Here is a 16,179-nt window from a genome sequence, read left to right as displayed (position 1 = left end):
ACAATTATGATTATGAAAGCTCAGGAACTGCTGAAGACTATTGTAGTCCCGTTAGAGAATCAAACTTCTCAGTCTGAGAGACTTGACAGAAGGCCTCTTCGTTCTGTGGATGTGCAAGTGTTGTGTAATCATGAAATCTCATTATAAACATCTGTGCAAATTTTTCAGGAAGATGCCACGATCGGTGAATATCGGGTAATTCAGCACAGTGCCATCTGCTTGAAAAACAGAGTTGTCAGAACAGCTGTCTTAGTGGTAAAGTACAGTAGACTCCCTCAGGTGTTGCTATATGTCTATATACTAAGTACATAACAGTAACTCAAAGGTAATATGATGTTCAGAATATGCTCAATATGAAGTTCAAGGATACAAGTCAAAATATTAAGGGCATTCTGATTCCAACAGTGTCCTTAAAACATTAACTATGTTAGGAAACACCATTTTATAAATAGCTAGAATTATTCTTCATCAGTAATCTTCATTAGTTTCTTAACAGTACATTCTACTCATGATTATTCTGCCCCGTGAAGATGTCTGATGGATTAACCCACCCCATAAACTTAGATTTTCTTCCCATCATTCTCGTTTGCACGAAGGAAATCATACAAGCCTGATACAACACTGACTTTTCCCAGTCCCTTTCCCCCTATCATGTAGTGGCATTTTAACACCAAAAACAATCCGTAAGCGTATATCCCCTTAGCAGGGGCTGCAGCAGGCTGAAATAGGAAACGAAAACGTCAGTGCACTGACAGAACGTGGCACCACGGGCAGACCTGGCGGACCTCAGCTGGGGAGAAGAGGCAATTTTAGCAGTTGCAGGAACGTTACGATTCTCTGCTCATTCTCTCACTTTTGCCTGAAGGGAGGTTCAGTACAAAATGCACAAAGACAGTCTGCAACCTGAAAGACTTTCTATTTAAGTTATCAGACCAAGGATATTGGGAAATTGAAAGATGTGCCCAAGATCATAAGAAAGACTGAATTGCATTCAGACACCCAGAACTTTAAAACACAATCCTCCTTGGTTTGTTTTAAATCCCCCAGTTTCATATCTGCAGTGTGGTAGGTTTTCTCTCAATATATTACTAAAAACTGAAGAGGTTTTTGATGGTTATCTTGAATAAAAGCACCATTTCTATCCATTTTCCACAGTAAACAGAAGTCAGCCCTTGGGATTCAGAGGTTGCATTTTCTAAAAGTCACCACAGGCAATAATCAAAAGAAGTTACTGCAGAATCCTCCCGGGCTCTGAGCTGGTAGATGTACCATGGGGAAAGACAACCACTTCAGAGCAGTCTGCCCAGTGCCTCTTGCTGGAGCCACCACCACAGCTGGGAGTCTTTTGTGCACAATAATTAATCATAATAAAGGTTGTACTGAGGATTTGGTCTGGAAATGGATTCAGAAGGCACAGATGGAATATCATGGCACAAAACCATGTGCCTTCATTTTTGCCAAAGCAGAGACTCACTCATATTGAAGAAAACCCACAGGTAGGCAGGCTGGGGCTGCTGAGTGAGTTTTACATGCTTTGCCTTTCATTGCCTATCCTGCAGGAACAGAGCTTTAACAAAATGTCACTCTATTTCCCAGTGCCACTGGAGGAATAAAGTGCAATGGCTAAGACTTGCTCAGTGAAAACATTCAAGTGACTTTAATTTTCATGTTCATGCAAGAAAAAAAACCATCACCAGCTGATGAAAACATCGAAGATTTTGAATGTCTCACAAAGAAATGCAAGTGCCTGTGGTGTTGGCTTTCTGATTAAGCACACTTGTACTTATATCAAATATGAACTGTTCTCCCCGGCGAAAGGGCATTTACCAGTGTTTAGGATTTAACCATGTGAAAAGTGAAAAGCAATTTGCTAACTCTCTTATGCTGCCTTTTCTCTCCTCCTCCTTTTATTCCCCCCCCCCCTCAATTTTTTGTCAACTATTCCCAGCGTTGCCAAAAAATGTGCAGCAATGCTCTTACATGCAGAGTATAAAAAATAGTTTTTCTAATAAATGTTAACAGCAGCCATAAACCAGCAAAAAGAAATAACACTAAGAAAAACAATCAGTAAAAATCTGTACAAGAATTAAGTATTGGTGCATGAAATAGGAAAAGGGACTGAATCAGACTGCTTTATAGAGGAACCTGGAAGCTATTTCAAGAGAAGATGGGCAAGGAGTAAAATTTATCAAATGTTGCTGAGATGATTATACTAGAACAGACAGGAAACAAGATGTTTGACCGAAGGGAATGTAAGTGAACGGATCCAGCTCTTTTCTGTGCTTCCCAAATCATTGTCCTTTTGGGCTTAAGTGATCCCAGTGAGTCACCATGCAAATGATTTTAAGCTAATGCTGAGACAGATGTTTCAGTGATGGGTGCCTGGGCAGTAGGAATTTAGTTCGTGCTAAGCACCTGATGCGTAGGCAATGGGGATTTGGTCTATGGAATCAGTCTAGAGCTTGTCCAAACAGAGGGGGAAAAAAAAAAAAAGAAAAAAGAACAAAGAAATAAAAGAATAAAAGCCCTGCAGTGTGTACACCATCAGATCCTCAGAACTGGCTCTTTTGTTGCTTTCACCAAGCTGTCCTACCTGCCATCACAGCCGCCGTGTGTCCATGAGTACCTCCCTGTCCCAATATACACACCCTGACACGTCCAACTCATCTCTGCAAACAAACCCAAAAACCAGCTGGTCAGCAAGCAGAAAATGGGACCGTGCACAGCCAGTACCTAACAGCCTTCAGAACTGAGACAGGGTAAATATAGATAAGCATTTAATAAATAAAGAGTCAATAGGATCAATATCTGTAAGCAACGCCAAGCTCTGGTTGTGTGGGATTTGGTGTCTGTTCCGTGGACTCAGAGCTTTTTACCCCTGAGCAGCATGGGGTTAAGGATGGGAAGACAGCTCCTGCTTTAAGCAGCTGGAGGGATTTTTCAAGGTCTTCTTTCAGTACCTCCAGCGTTCTAGAGATGGGATTGCTATGGGATTGCTATGGGGTGAGCTATCAGAGGGCTGTTCAACAGGTGTGCTCCTGTCCGTGCAGCGTGCTACACTTGAGCCAAAATATGACCCAGGAGCCCAAGGGTTTATGAGTATTAAGTGGAGATTTTCCAGCTTAGTCATTTCCGTTACATACGTAGCTTCAACAGCAGAGGCTACAGAAGTGTTTCCTTTGCCTCAACGGATATTTATTCAATAAAGTGGCTGAAAGACAGATATACTGCCTCCTCCTCCTCCTCCTCCCCAAAGATCCTGAGAGGTGGAAAACACAGGCTGCTGAAGCCAACAACCTCACTTCAGTAATGGGTGTGAGATTCTCCAAGCATAGGAAAACCCCAAATATCTGCCAGAGATAGTAGTGACACCACAGTAAATGCCCAATCCAGTGATGACAACCAGCATTTGACACAGCAAACATCCAAAGAGCAACTTCCATTTAGTGATTTGTAGCACTTGAGAAAGCATTCCCTCTGCCCCATTGCTGGGGTAAAGGTCTTTACCATGATCTCTTTGAATTTATTGTAGGGATATTTTATTGTACATTTATACAGAGCAAACCTTTCTCTCAGAAAGCTGTACTGTGTCTTTGCTCCACAACTGGAGTTTCAGTCATGATCAGAACTTTTCATGTAATGGGCTGTGCAAGGAGATCAGCCGTGAGCAGTCTTAGTGAAAAAAAGCTTTCAGTTTAAGATAAGTGGCATCTGGTGGAAGCAGAAAGATGGGGGACACACTCTGAAAACCACAAAGCAACATTTGTCAGCCCATATAGCATATACCCACATGAAGGTAAGGCAAGGTGACAAAGTTGTGTGGAAATGTTTATGGGAAGCTCCTTCCCAGGCACTGATGAACAGAGAGGTGTTTGCCTGAGACAGGGTCAGCCAGAAATGAAGTCTGGAGTTTCTGGCAGGAGCTGGCAACTCAACAGCAGTGAAAATAAGAGGTAGGTTGAGGGCAGGCAGTGAGGACAAGTCGTTCAGACTCGGAGTGCAAGCATCTGCCTGCTAGCTCCTTGTCCCCATGGTGCCTCAGAGTTGCATGAAATCAGCCTGATCTTGGCTCACATTAACTCATTTATTATAAATCTTTGGCATGGCATACAAGAGAATGTCAGTAAAAATGGAGCTGTTAACGCATGGATTTTTAGCGTTCTATACAGTATGTCTGGCATGACTGTAGTGCTGGTGGCAGGAAGGACTCCGGTGGCGTCACGCTGCAATATGCCAGAGCCTGCCACAGTTATTAGCATGTCTACCTTTGACAAGATGCCTTAAGAGTTTCTCCACGGGACAGCTGCTATATTACATCACGTCAGTGCACAGGATAGAGCTATTAATGACTTTTAATGCGATACTCCGTATCCTGACAATGCATGCTATTAGGCAGTCCTTAATCACCGGACTGCGGATATTGATATACCAACCCTAACAGCTCTAAAGATGTACAGTGCCAAAGTGTGCTACCCACGTCTGCAACACTATATAGTAAAACCATTAGGCAAAGATTCAAAATGTTATTCAGTTCAAAGGAAAGTTATGAAAATTCAAGCCTGCCCATCCACAGATCCAGTGTATGCTAGAAGTAATCTGAATTTTCATATTCCAGGTGTCCACCTATTCTTGGGTTAATGACTAAGTGTTACAACTGGCTTTTCAAAAAATATAACAAAAAATATTGCTGCTCATTTTCCTGGCAGGCTGCTTGCATCACTTTAATTTAGGAAGCAAACCATTTTACAATAATCACAGACATGTAAACGAGCCAAAAATGGTGTTTATTTTGTTGCTTTCCAAATTTAAGCTGACCTAAATAATTTAATACAAAATTTGTAGCACTGAGAACACAATTTGGTGGACACATATGGGAACACATTGAATTTGTACTACAGAATTGTTACTCCTCTGAGTAACAGATGATTCACTCTCTAAATGTACTGTAAATGCTGATACAGGCTTTGCTTTGGTGGCACGAATAGCACTGTGAAAACAATACAGACCCTTTCTATGGCCCTTCCATCTCAAACAGAAAAAGGAGAGCTTTCTCTTACCCAAGCATGAGAAGCGGGCATGTGCTTATTCTCTGAGGAGATGCTTGATACTCAGTTGTGAAGGTTGGCAGATGTCCCCAAGCAGCATATTAAGTTGTTGATGACCAATTCTTTTTGCTAATATGAAAATAAGGAACAACTTCAGCAAACAGGAGGGGAAGCGGAGCAGGGGACTGATCCCATCAGCCGTGTGTCCATGCTGCCCCAGACTCTACGCAGAAGTTATGGCAGCAGGGGCTGATGGAGACATCAACCCAGCCGACTTGAGGGTCTGCATCAGTAACCAACACTGTCACCTGCTTCGTGAGCAAAGCAAAAAGCAGGGTCTGAACCGAGGGGTTATAATTAGTGCGTGATGAAAAGAAATATTAAGCAGGTAGACCTGACGTCACTGTGCTCACCAATAATGTTTTAGCAAGATGAAAAATATTCTGGAGTTTCTCCACTGTGAAGCAGCACGGGAAGCTGGCACAAAGGCATTTCAGACACGGTTGTTTTCTGTCCTTAGTTAATGGCTACCTGCGGCAGAACTGAACAAGCTTCTGGCATCTGCTCCAGTGGGATGCAGGGATGCAGGAACCGCATCACCTCCCTGTGCTTCAAGAGATTTTAGGGAAAGGTTGTGAACAACAGGATTTGGTCTTTGACTATTTTGTCCTCCAATTGTTAGCACTCAAGGAAAAGAAAACAATTATTTTTCTTTTTTTTTTTTTTTTTTTTTTTCCAATTCTACACATTCCCAAAGCTCTTCGTACAGTTTCTCAAAATTATCTTCACTGGTCTTCAGAGTATTTTGTCCTAATTATGTAAAAAAGTGTTTTCTCTGTAATAAACTAAAGCAGAATAAAAAGCATTTTCATAAACTTCAGCACACTTTACATTTCATATATATTTTGATCACAAAATAAATGAAACTTAAGCGTGAGCTTAACTGCAAGTTTAAATGCGTTAATCATAATTCCACATGGACTAAACTGCTTTCTTGGACTGAGATTGTAAATAATACTTCAGCCCCCAACAGGACTAAAGTACAAATATGAAGCAATGAGAAACCTTGGCATTTACTTGTGGTGTAATTCCTACAGGAATTTTCAGTGCATAGAAATAATGCTATTTTTTGGCTCAAAGCACTTCAGTCTTTCAGTGTGTTGGTAAGCATCTCTTAAGATACCTTTTCCCTCAGGTCCAAACCACACAGACTGAAATCAAAGGTTCTTTCTATCAAGTTAAGCAGGATTGAGGATTCTGTGTTTTACACATGTTCTGAAGATGGAAAAGGCTTGTACAGTCTCAGGACCAGCCCCAGCATTGGACTGGCACTGCCTTTCTAGTTACAGCTAGTGGCTTTTGTTCCATTCTATATGATCAGTAAATGAACTGAATATGTAGTTTGCAAGAATTTTGTTCAGTCACCACACCAGCACCAGCTGCATTGCTAGTAATAACATAGCCCGTTCTTCAGAATCAAGCAAAATAGAAAACGTAATTAATTTTATTTGAAAATTCTGCTTGAGCGCATTTGGCACCCATTTCATTTCACTGCCACATCAGAGGATACACTCTGACCAACGTCACATACCCTGAAGACACAGAAGAAAGAGAATAAATATTATTATTGGTGTTTGAATATTCAGGTTATGTAAATGTATTATATACTTTGCTTGGCTTCATCATAATAGAAAAAGCAAGCAAGACAGACTTGTATTTTTTTCTGCACACACTTTCCTTTTGTCTTTTTTTTTTTTTTCCAAATTTTGCATAGTGCATTTTGCAAGCTTTTCTTTTTAGTTATATCCCTCTAGCTATTATCTTGGAACAAAAATTCAGACATATCTAGCACAAAACCACATGAAATGGCTCATCACAACGGTGCCTCGAGGTTTCAGAATCATAGATGTTGGAAAGGACCTATTAATTTATCTTTTTGCATATGCCCTTGCAGTCTAGTCTTTTCTATTTATTCGGAAAACCTCAGGTAAAATGGTATCTTACAAATGAATTAATGAAAAACAGCTTCAGTTCTGCACAGACAATGAGTTGGTTTCTGGGGAAGGGAAGCTCCTGTGTTTTTCTTGTGCAGATACCTGATCTGATGCATTAGAATAACCATAAACCACCAGGTTGTGCTGTTGCCCTTAAGCAATATGCATCGCTGCAGAGCTATGCTACTGTGTTCATCTGATGGCTATTATTCGTCTGGGAAGACCCTAAAATCCTAGAAAAACAGAAAGAAAACAAGTCCTTCAGACTCATTTTCCTTTTGATTAAACAGCTCAGTACTTTCCATAGGACTTTGGCTCACTTTGTAAACCACTGGCAGGGTTTGCTGGCCATGAAATTCGGGTACAAAAATAAATAACCCATCTGCACAGGCTTAGGATGCAAATACTGCAAAGCTGACCCGAGAATTGATGTTACACTCTGCGCAATTTCCAACAAACCATCCATTAATGTTCATCACTGCACATCATTACTCTCACTACCGCATTTCCCACCCCCCCCACCCCCCCTGCCCTGCACAGACCATTTCAGTTTTTCAAAACTGTGGACTATTTCACAAATCAGGAGTGTACTGAGAGGAGAGCTCAGAGGATGCCTTGAATATGTGGAGACTGGTGAAGATATTGGACACCATCTCTGTTCGCAGTTGGAACCTCAATGCTGCTTGCACTAGACTAACCCCCAGAGTGCCTCTGGAATGATGGACTAACCCATATTTTTTTTCAGGATATCTTTTAGATTGCCAATTTTTTTATATATACTTTATACCTGAGATATTTCTTTTTCTTGATAATTTCTAAATGGATTTAATTTTTTCAGGTTGCCCATTAGCAATTTCTAAGCAAATCACCACTAACCTGAACAGATATTTTTTCCTGCAGGACTACTAACCTCAGACAGTGCTGTGACTCAACATTCATTTTCCACCATGTATGACAAAGGTACATTAACTGCAGAGAAGTAATAGCATCTTCCATTAAATAACAGAAACTTTACATAGGAAGAAAGTGTAAGAATGGCCATGCCGAGTCTGACCGAAGGACAATCAACAGATGCCAGAAATGTTTTCAAAAGCAAAGTAGAAGAGCAGGCTAAACATACAATGACACATGTAAATCTTTCCAGCCATCCAAAAAATAAGTCTCAATAGGAGGTGATGTTTTTGTATCTTATTGCCACCCAGAGGTTTTTCTCCCTTGAATTTGTCCAAGCATTTTTTGCCACTTTGTAAACATTTGGCATCTGGAACATATGGCAACAAGATCCATTGCATAAGTACATGAGCCAAGAGAAACTGTTCCTTTCAGTTTGTTTTTAAACCCACCACCTGCTAGTTGTACACAGGATAGTAGAAAGACAACTTGGCTAAGATTCAAGACTGAATCCTGATACTTTCCCTCATAAAACTAGGTAATTAGATAAGACCAGGTTTAGGGGGTTGTGACACAAGAGGCAAGACCGTCCTACAACACAAAATTAAAAACCAGGACCCCAAATTTTTAAACCTAGAAAAAAATAACTCAGAGTCACATTTGTGGATGATTTAATTGAATTTTAAGTTCCATGTCACAAAGCATTTGATTGTGTATTCTCAATATTCCCAAATGTTTCAGGACACTTCCCCAGCTACCCTTCAACTTTTTGCTCAGTGCTTTTTCATGCTGTGTGCTTTCCTCCTCCATTGATGCAACACATATTGTCTTCTATCTTCCCTCAAAGTACTCCAAGAAAAACAGCTTTTAGTTCTGCTTAAAAAGAAGAAGGGAATAGGCTCCTCTTCCTTCAGTCACCTCAGTGGGAATATACTGGATCAGGAATTGCTCTAACACAAGAAATGCAACTCAGGTTATTCAGCTCCCAGGAGGGACCTGGTCCGTCCTGCCTTGTGGATCACACTTTAATTGCGGATGACATGCTGCACAGTTACTTTCTTCCCCAAAATTGTCCCCCAAAGAATCCAACCAGATTATTAGCTACTGAAAATCACAGTACCACCCTTACAGCCTGCTTCTGTACATCTATTTAGCTGAGATGTGAATCTGTCCCTTCCGAAAGTAATTGTATGCTGAACATTTTCAGATTTCCTTCTGTCTAAATTATTGAGAAGCAACTACTACTACGTAAAGTCCAGTGTTTTAGATGAGGTGATAAACGTGAATATAAAATTCCAGAAGATTTACAAAGTCGTGAAGTAGGGAAAAATGGCTCCCTGTTTGGAAAGGTTAAAAATCTTGCCCCACGTGTCTGTTCAATGCCAGCAAAAAAAGTTAACAGACTATAAAAGCAAACCTAAGGAGTTCGTTCAGTTGCAGTTTTAGAAGACTTATGACACAAAGCCATCACCAAAGCCTATTATGGAAATTTGATCACTACAGGGTAAAAGGTAAATTCCTGCCATGGATTTAAAAACTATTCATGAGATAGAAAAAAAAACAAAGGAGACAAAAAAAGATCTAGTTCTTGACATGCAGAGAGGTTAATATAGAGTGCCCCAAGACTTGCTGCTGGGACTGATTTTTGTCACTCTAAATCGCCAGCATAATGCAAAAAGTATTAGCCTACTCAGCAAATATTCTGCACATCTCTATTGTAATAAATACTTGTTCTTGCTTGCTTTAGATCAGGCTCCTGAGTCTGTACGCCTTAACTTGTAATAGCACCCACAAGACTATCAGGGCACTCAAAGAGGAAGCTTAATCTCGATGTGGTTACACTTCAGTAGAAATGTCCCAAGGGGAGAATCTGTGTTACTTGTGATCGCTCATAAATCAGAACAAAGACGATTTTTCTTTTAAACCATTCAGTGAGTCTGAAGCTCTGCAAGGCAGATAAAACATATTTTTCCCTTGTATATCGAACAAATGTGGGAACCATGCTGTTGCTGTGGAAATCATTGCTATTACATCTGAAGGAATGGCATGTAGCATCAAAAAGATTCTTTAAATCCCAAGTAAACTCTGTCTTAAATGTTTTAAGTCATATCATGCATGTATGCAGATGTTCAGCATGGAAGTAAATGGTATACCACACATTTTCCAGTAAATATGGCCAACTGGAAAAAATGGTAAAGTAGGATTCATGCAGGTGAAGATTCACAAATCTACCAATACAGACACTAATGGATTCAGAGATGGATGTTAACACTCAGAAAAAAAAACCAAAACAAACAAACAAAAAATGAGAATCTAAACAACAACTCAGTAAAAATGTCTGCTTATTCTTCAAAAGTAGTCAGAAATGGTTAATGTGTTCCAAATGACTGCTAGCAAAAAGATAAAGTCCAATTAAAAAGTTTGCTGTTATTTCACATCCTCTTGATTTTGAATTCAGTTCCAATCACATCAGAGCAAACGTGGAAAACATTCAGAAGAAGCAAACAGAAATGTCTTCTAGGTGACAAGAGCTTTGAGAAGTGTAAAAGCAGTTTTACACACGGTTCTGCTCCTTTTTTTGACCAGCAAAAGTCTTTCAACTGTGCAGTTGTCTCGAAAGCTGAAAAGCTGCCATGGTCACACTGATTAGAGAATTCTGACTCAATTATCCAGTGCAAATATATCAACATAAAAATACTAAATACAAAGAATACTCGTGATTCAGAGCATAAATTGATTAACAGTCGGTTTGGCCAAAAAGTTGTCTTTGTGATGTATTTAATAGTTAGGCATAATGGCAGGAGGAATTGGCAGAAAACAAAGCTGAACATTTCATTTCCATTGTCAGCTGATGAAGCACTGATCTCAGAAAATCAGCTGCCTTATGCCAATGCCTATTGATATATGTGACGATGTAATACTTCCATTTGCATTATGACTAATTCTGTCTAGTGTAGGCCACCTAAAATATCTCATTTTTTTCTAAAAATGTGCTTGGAAGTCTGCCCAGGTTACACAGTACATTTGTCCTTTTGAGAATATAGAACTGAAATCAATAATTGTATTTTATTTCAGGTTGTGTGTAGCACATGCAAAGCATTCACATTCTATTCACAATGCAAGATTAGCAGTCTTGACGGTCCCTTTGGGGGAACTGATGGAAACCAACAGTTGATATCCACCTAGAAACTCAGAAAGTATCCCTGATCTTTACTGGTAATTGTAAGGATATCTATAAAATGTAACAAATTATGTTCACAATATTTTTTAAATATGTATTTTTTCAGTATCTCCTTTTCCATTCTCTCGTTCTCAAATACATGGATTAAGGAAAAGATGAGGACACTAGTTTTTTTGTTATGTAGCATCTCAGTTTCCTTAGTTCCTCGGTGTTACTTAGCTGATAAGAACACAGTTTAATTAAGCCAGAAGGCCTACTAACCATAATAATCCCAAAAATATCTGTTTGCTGAAGCAGGCTGATAGCTTCTAAACGCTTTTTTTCCTTCTGAACGAGTTAAGTATTTTTTTTCACAGCAAAATTCCTTAAGTCTTCCTGCTCATCGTGTCCAGACCTCTACTGTTATAAGAAATCATTCTATATTATTTCACTCACTGCTTGATTAAGCATAATCTTGTTTCTTGCCCACTTCTAATGGAAGAGCATTTGATGATCTTGATCACTTGTGATTAGAAACCTTACTCTCCTTTTTTAGAATAAATGTATACGAAACAATTTTAATTATGAGTGTTACCATTTCCTCTTATGTTTTCCACTCCTGGGTGTTTCTTTACGGCTAAATTTACGAAAAGGAAACATCTGCATTAGATGCATCATTTTTCTAAGATAAGCCAACCCGTTTCAGTTCATCGTTTTTTTGGGGGGATAGGAAAGAAGTTACTTTCCCTTCATCACCAAGTAAATCTTGTCCACCCTGTCCCTATTTGAAAGCATCACTCTTGGCGGAGAGGGATCAGAAATACTGCAACATTATTGGAAAGTATATCAGTATCTTACACTTCACATCTTATTTTTATACAGCTATTACAATGAAAGTATCCTAGATTAAACTAGAGCTGTCAAATTCTACTGTTTGTCCCTGAGTGCATGACTTGGTTTGATTTGACATTACAAAACCAAATAAGCTTGCAAGATAGTTTGAGATGAACACGAATACAGGAAGGGCAGAAAGTCCTCTGAGATGTAAATTCTGCTTTCTGACTACTCTGCCACATTTCCTTGGCTGCTCTGAACTGGTACAGGGCTCACAATCTTGGGTCTAGAAGTCATCAACAACAGCAGTAAGCTGTGTGCTGGTAACTGTTATTATAGTCTTATTTGAAAAAGAAACTGAATCCACAATGTTTTCAGCACTGCAGAATGATGTACTTACTTGAAAATAGAATCTGTACTTTTTCTTCCCCAGCCTAAGTTCTAAAACTTCATCCTGTTTCTTTGAAGTCAGGCTGGCAGAGAGCAGGCCATCAAAAGCAACAGAGCCAAGACATAAAAAAGAAAAATAAATACTTTTTGAAGAGTAATTATTCTACACAGAAATGAAGGGCCACTGGACTGTCCAGAGCCATTTGTTCTGCCTTCCTCACTTGGTTTACAGGAGTCCTAATGCCCGTTCTTCCCTCTGGGCTCATCGATCCCATCTATTGTATAGTTTTGTTTTGAGTGAGAAAAATGAGGGAAGACCATTTCTTGAATCAGAGAAACTCTGGGAACGGCAATAAAGAAGCAAAGGAAAAACAGGGCAGGTGGTGCCAAGTAGGGTTGGGATGACTTGGAGTGAGTATCAAGACCTAATTTGTCCATTATTTGTAAGCGAGGTGGTAATTCAGCATCACCCTGACATCTACTGATGCAGCCTCTTTGCATGGCTCTGAGAGGAGGAACTGGGCTCCCAGGCTCTTTTTTTTCCACACTTCTGTCCGATTTCCTTCTCACTGCAGCTTTGCGCCAGTATTCCCCTCTGCTAGGTACAAAGTAAACTGCTTTGTCTTGAAGTGGGAGGGCACTGTGTTCCCTGCCCACAGCACACACACAAATACGCACACACCTCTCAGTGGAAACTTCTTCAGATATTTTTTTTTTTCTCTTCAGAAAGCTGCTTTGTGCAATTCCATATTGACTGAAAGGATTTTCAGGGGAAAACACCTCCAAATTAAAATCAGTCGCTTTAAAAACGTGGAAGGAAAATTGCTGTGTAACAGTCATAGTTCTGCCAGAGGAAAAAAAAAAAAAAAAGTATAAAAAGGGAAGGAAAGCCTAAGGGTTTTACAACTGGGAAAGCCCAGGAACTTTATTTTTCAGAATTCTTAGAAATGCAATGATTTAATGCTATTGCTCACTCAAACAAGTACATTAGAGTAGGAGTGCGGTGATGTTTATGGAAAGATTGAAAACACAAGGAGCTGAGGGAGCCTGGAGCAGCCTGACAGGCCACTCTGCCATCTCCAGGATCCAAGGACCTGCACACAAATGCTGACTGTCCAGAAGCAAATTTATATAATGAGATTAATCCCAGGAGGAAGAATGCAAAGATTTAACTAACCACTACTGCAGGATCACACATGTTAATCAGCTTAGTTACCTACAGCATCGACCTCACCATTCTCTCAGCTAATGATTAACTTCATTTGTGCCACAGCCCCTCTCTTATTGCCACCGATGGCCTTGGGGTCAGCAGGGAGAGGAAAAGGAGGGGAGAAGGAAAGAAGTTGAGCCCAACGTGTGTTAAGAGGAAGCTGAAGAAGAAATAGCCACTCCTTGGTGCTCGGTTTCAAGCAGCGAGCTGTCAGGCACGTTACATTAATAACTGTAATTTGTAACCACGAAAGCTCTGGGATATCAGCAGTGCCTTGATGAGCTGTGACCAAGGATTAGCTGCAAACAGCTTCCTCACTCAGGAGGAGCTTCCCCAGCCCAGAAAGCACACAGCCTCCCCAGCAGAAGCATACAGTTCTGGAAAGGCACCATCAAGCGATGGTAAACTTCAGCGTCTGAGTTTTGCTAATCTCATGGCACGACTGCAGTGCAAAGAAAACTACATTTGAAGTATAAACCTTATTGCCAACAGTTACGCGGCGGTGGAGTAGCAGGAAATCAGTTCAGAAGTGTTTGCTCTATTTGTGCTGTTTATAACATGCTTTGCACAAAGGACATCTGACAGCATTATCAGCTCGAGAGAAATAGCTGCAAACTGCAGTGTAAATTTAAGTGCATTTATTATGACTGGATTTTTGATGATTGGAAAAGTCCAAGTGGGATCTAGGAGGTGCATGCAACTGACATTTAAAACATTTTAATTCCACCTTGATGTCCGGCTAATGCTTGAAAGAGAAAAGAGTACATGCAGTTTCATTCCACACTGATGCATGATTTTATCTCACTCAGTTTACTCAACCTAATGCTAATTCTCACTCCAATATTACTGTGCAGTTTTAAGGCTGACATTTATTTCTTTGACCGTGACAGATTTAGATGACGGCTTTTCCCCCTCTGCAGCCCTGCTAACTCCTATAGCGGCCCCCTTTGCACAGGGGTGACCCCGCATAAACTGGGTATCAACCATCTCCTTGCGTTTGCCTTTAGGTGTGTCTGGACGTATTGTAGAGTTACTCAGTGTCTGCCCAGTGTGACACAGAGGTGTCTCCATGCCCTTTTTGTGATTGTCTAAAATGAGATTATTTAGTAGTAAAATATAATAGCACAGTCTTGCAATATATTTAACTGCCTATTGGTTCTCCTAGAGCATTCCATTTCCATTATCAGCAGCGAAGAGTATAGAAAGGACCAACAACATGCCATTTTTAGCCATCAGCAATTAGTTAATTCTCTTTCCCACAGAGGAGGACCCCCAGTTTCCTGCTTAACAGCATTCGTCCATCCTCTGTGTGCAGCTCAAAGCATAGAGCTGGATTTATCTTCAGTCTCTTCCAGGCTCTGGGTGCACTTTCTCAGAACCGTGCTTTGGGGTTTCCATGGCTGGCTGCAGTTTGGAACACCCTGAAGCTGTTTTGGGGTGGTGCCAAGGGAAATCTCCGCAGGACCCGCAGCCACCGAGGGGACAGTCCTGAGTTCAGGACCAAAGGACACCACATCCCCCAGAACCCCCTGAACACGGAGCCGAAAGGTCCACCTGGTGCGTCATTTGCATGCTAAAATATCAGAGCCATGCTAAAATGTCAGAGCCATGATCTTGGCAATAAATTAACAGCGAAATGTTAGGGGGGGAAGCAGCAATATTTGTTTATTTACTCAAACCTCCTCGTCTAATCAAATTACCACTTCCACCCACTTTAAACTCTCTTTCACCTGAAAAGGAAGCAGAAAAGACCAACCTCAAAAGCTGATTTTCCCGTCTTGCTGCTTCTTTCTTTCAACAGAAAAGCTTTCTCGGGCTAAGAACTGCCTACCAAGTAGCCAGACTACTTATATCCACATTTCTGGTTTACCCACTGTCAGATAAGCATTAGGTTAAGGAGCCAGGAACATCTCATGACTCAAAAGATATGCAACTTTTTATCTGTAAATAATGTACTGAAGTAACACTTTGGCAAACAACTGAAGGAAATGGACACATTTCTGCTCAGCTTTGTTTGCACATCTGCATTTCCCACTTTGCTGAGACCTTTGCCTATCATAGCATATTTTTTTAGTTGCTAACAGGGCTGAAGTTTTTTGGTTGTTTTCAAATCCTTTCCAAGATCCAAAATAAGTACATGTAGATTTAATTTTTTTTCTTTTTGCAGTTTTAGTTCACAGGGTTGATTTGCCATTTGAATGGAATGTGCTAGAATCCACATTGCTTTTATTAGAAATAAAGAAGCATTAAAATCTAGTGTCACATTAGGGTAGCCACCCAACTCATTTATTCAGTTTTCATATCTGATATTATTCATCTGTATGAGTGTAGGATGTCAGTTCAGTGCTCAGGACTGAGAAAGGGCTCTACATTCTGGTCATCTACCTGCTGTGGTGTTGAACTACTTTCTTTTCCACTTCCAATTTTCTGATGAAAAAGGAAACAGTTGGCTTTGGTGTTGTGTTTGTTGGTTTGTTTTTTGTTTTTTTGTTTTTTTTAATTTTTTAAAAACCAGTATTTTCTGTGAGTATTTTAATAGAATAAAACCCCTTAAATTTTACTCCAGAAATAAAATGTCTGAAAAATAATTCAAGTTGAAGAGACTCCACCGTTCAGTTCTCAGCAAATCTGCAACGTTGCCACTCATGTGACTGG

At 40.2% G+C, this 16,179-nt stretch overlaps 1 protein-coding gene across 1 annotated transcript in view; it reads right to left on the bottom strand.

The window, feature by feature from the left end:
• Nucleotides 1-15,314, bottom strand: part of BCHE (butyrylcholinesterase) — a 53,784-nt gene extending 38,470 nt beyond the window's left edge. The window contains exon 1 of the mRNA XM_074911712.1: nt 15,281-15,314. The gene's annotated coding sequence lies outside the window, so the exon portion shown is untranslated. The remainder of the gene's footprint in view (nt 1-15,280) is intronic.
• Between the last annotated feature and the right edge of the window lie 865 nt (nt 15,315-16,179).

The sequence above is a fragment of the Athene noctua genome, chromosome 8 (genome assembly GCF_965140245.1).
Source record: "Athene noctua chromosome 8, bAthNoc1.hap1.1, whole genome shotgun sequence".
NCBI classification, from domain to species: domain Eukaryota; kingdom Metazoa; phylum Chordata; class Aves; order Strigiformes; family Strigidae; genus Athene; species Athene noctua.
This window is presented reverse-complemented; position numbering and strand designations above follow the sequence as displayed.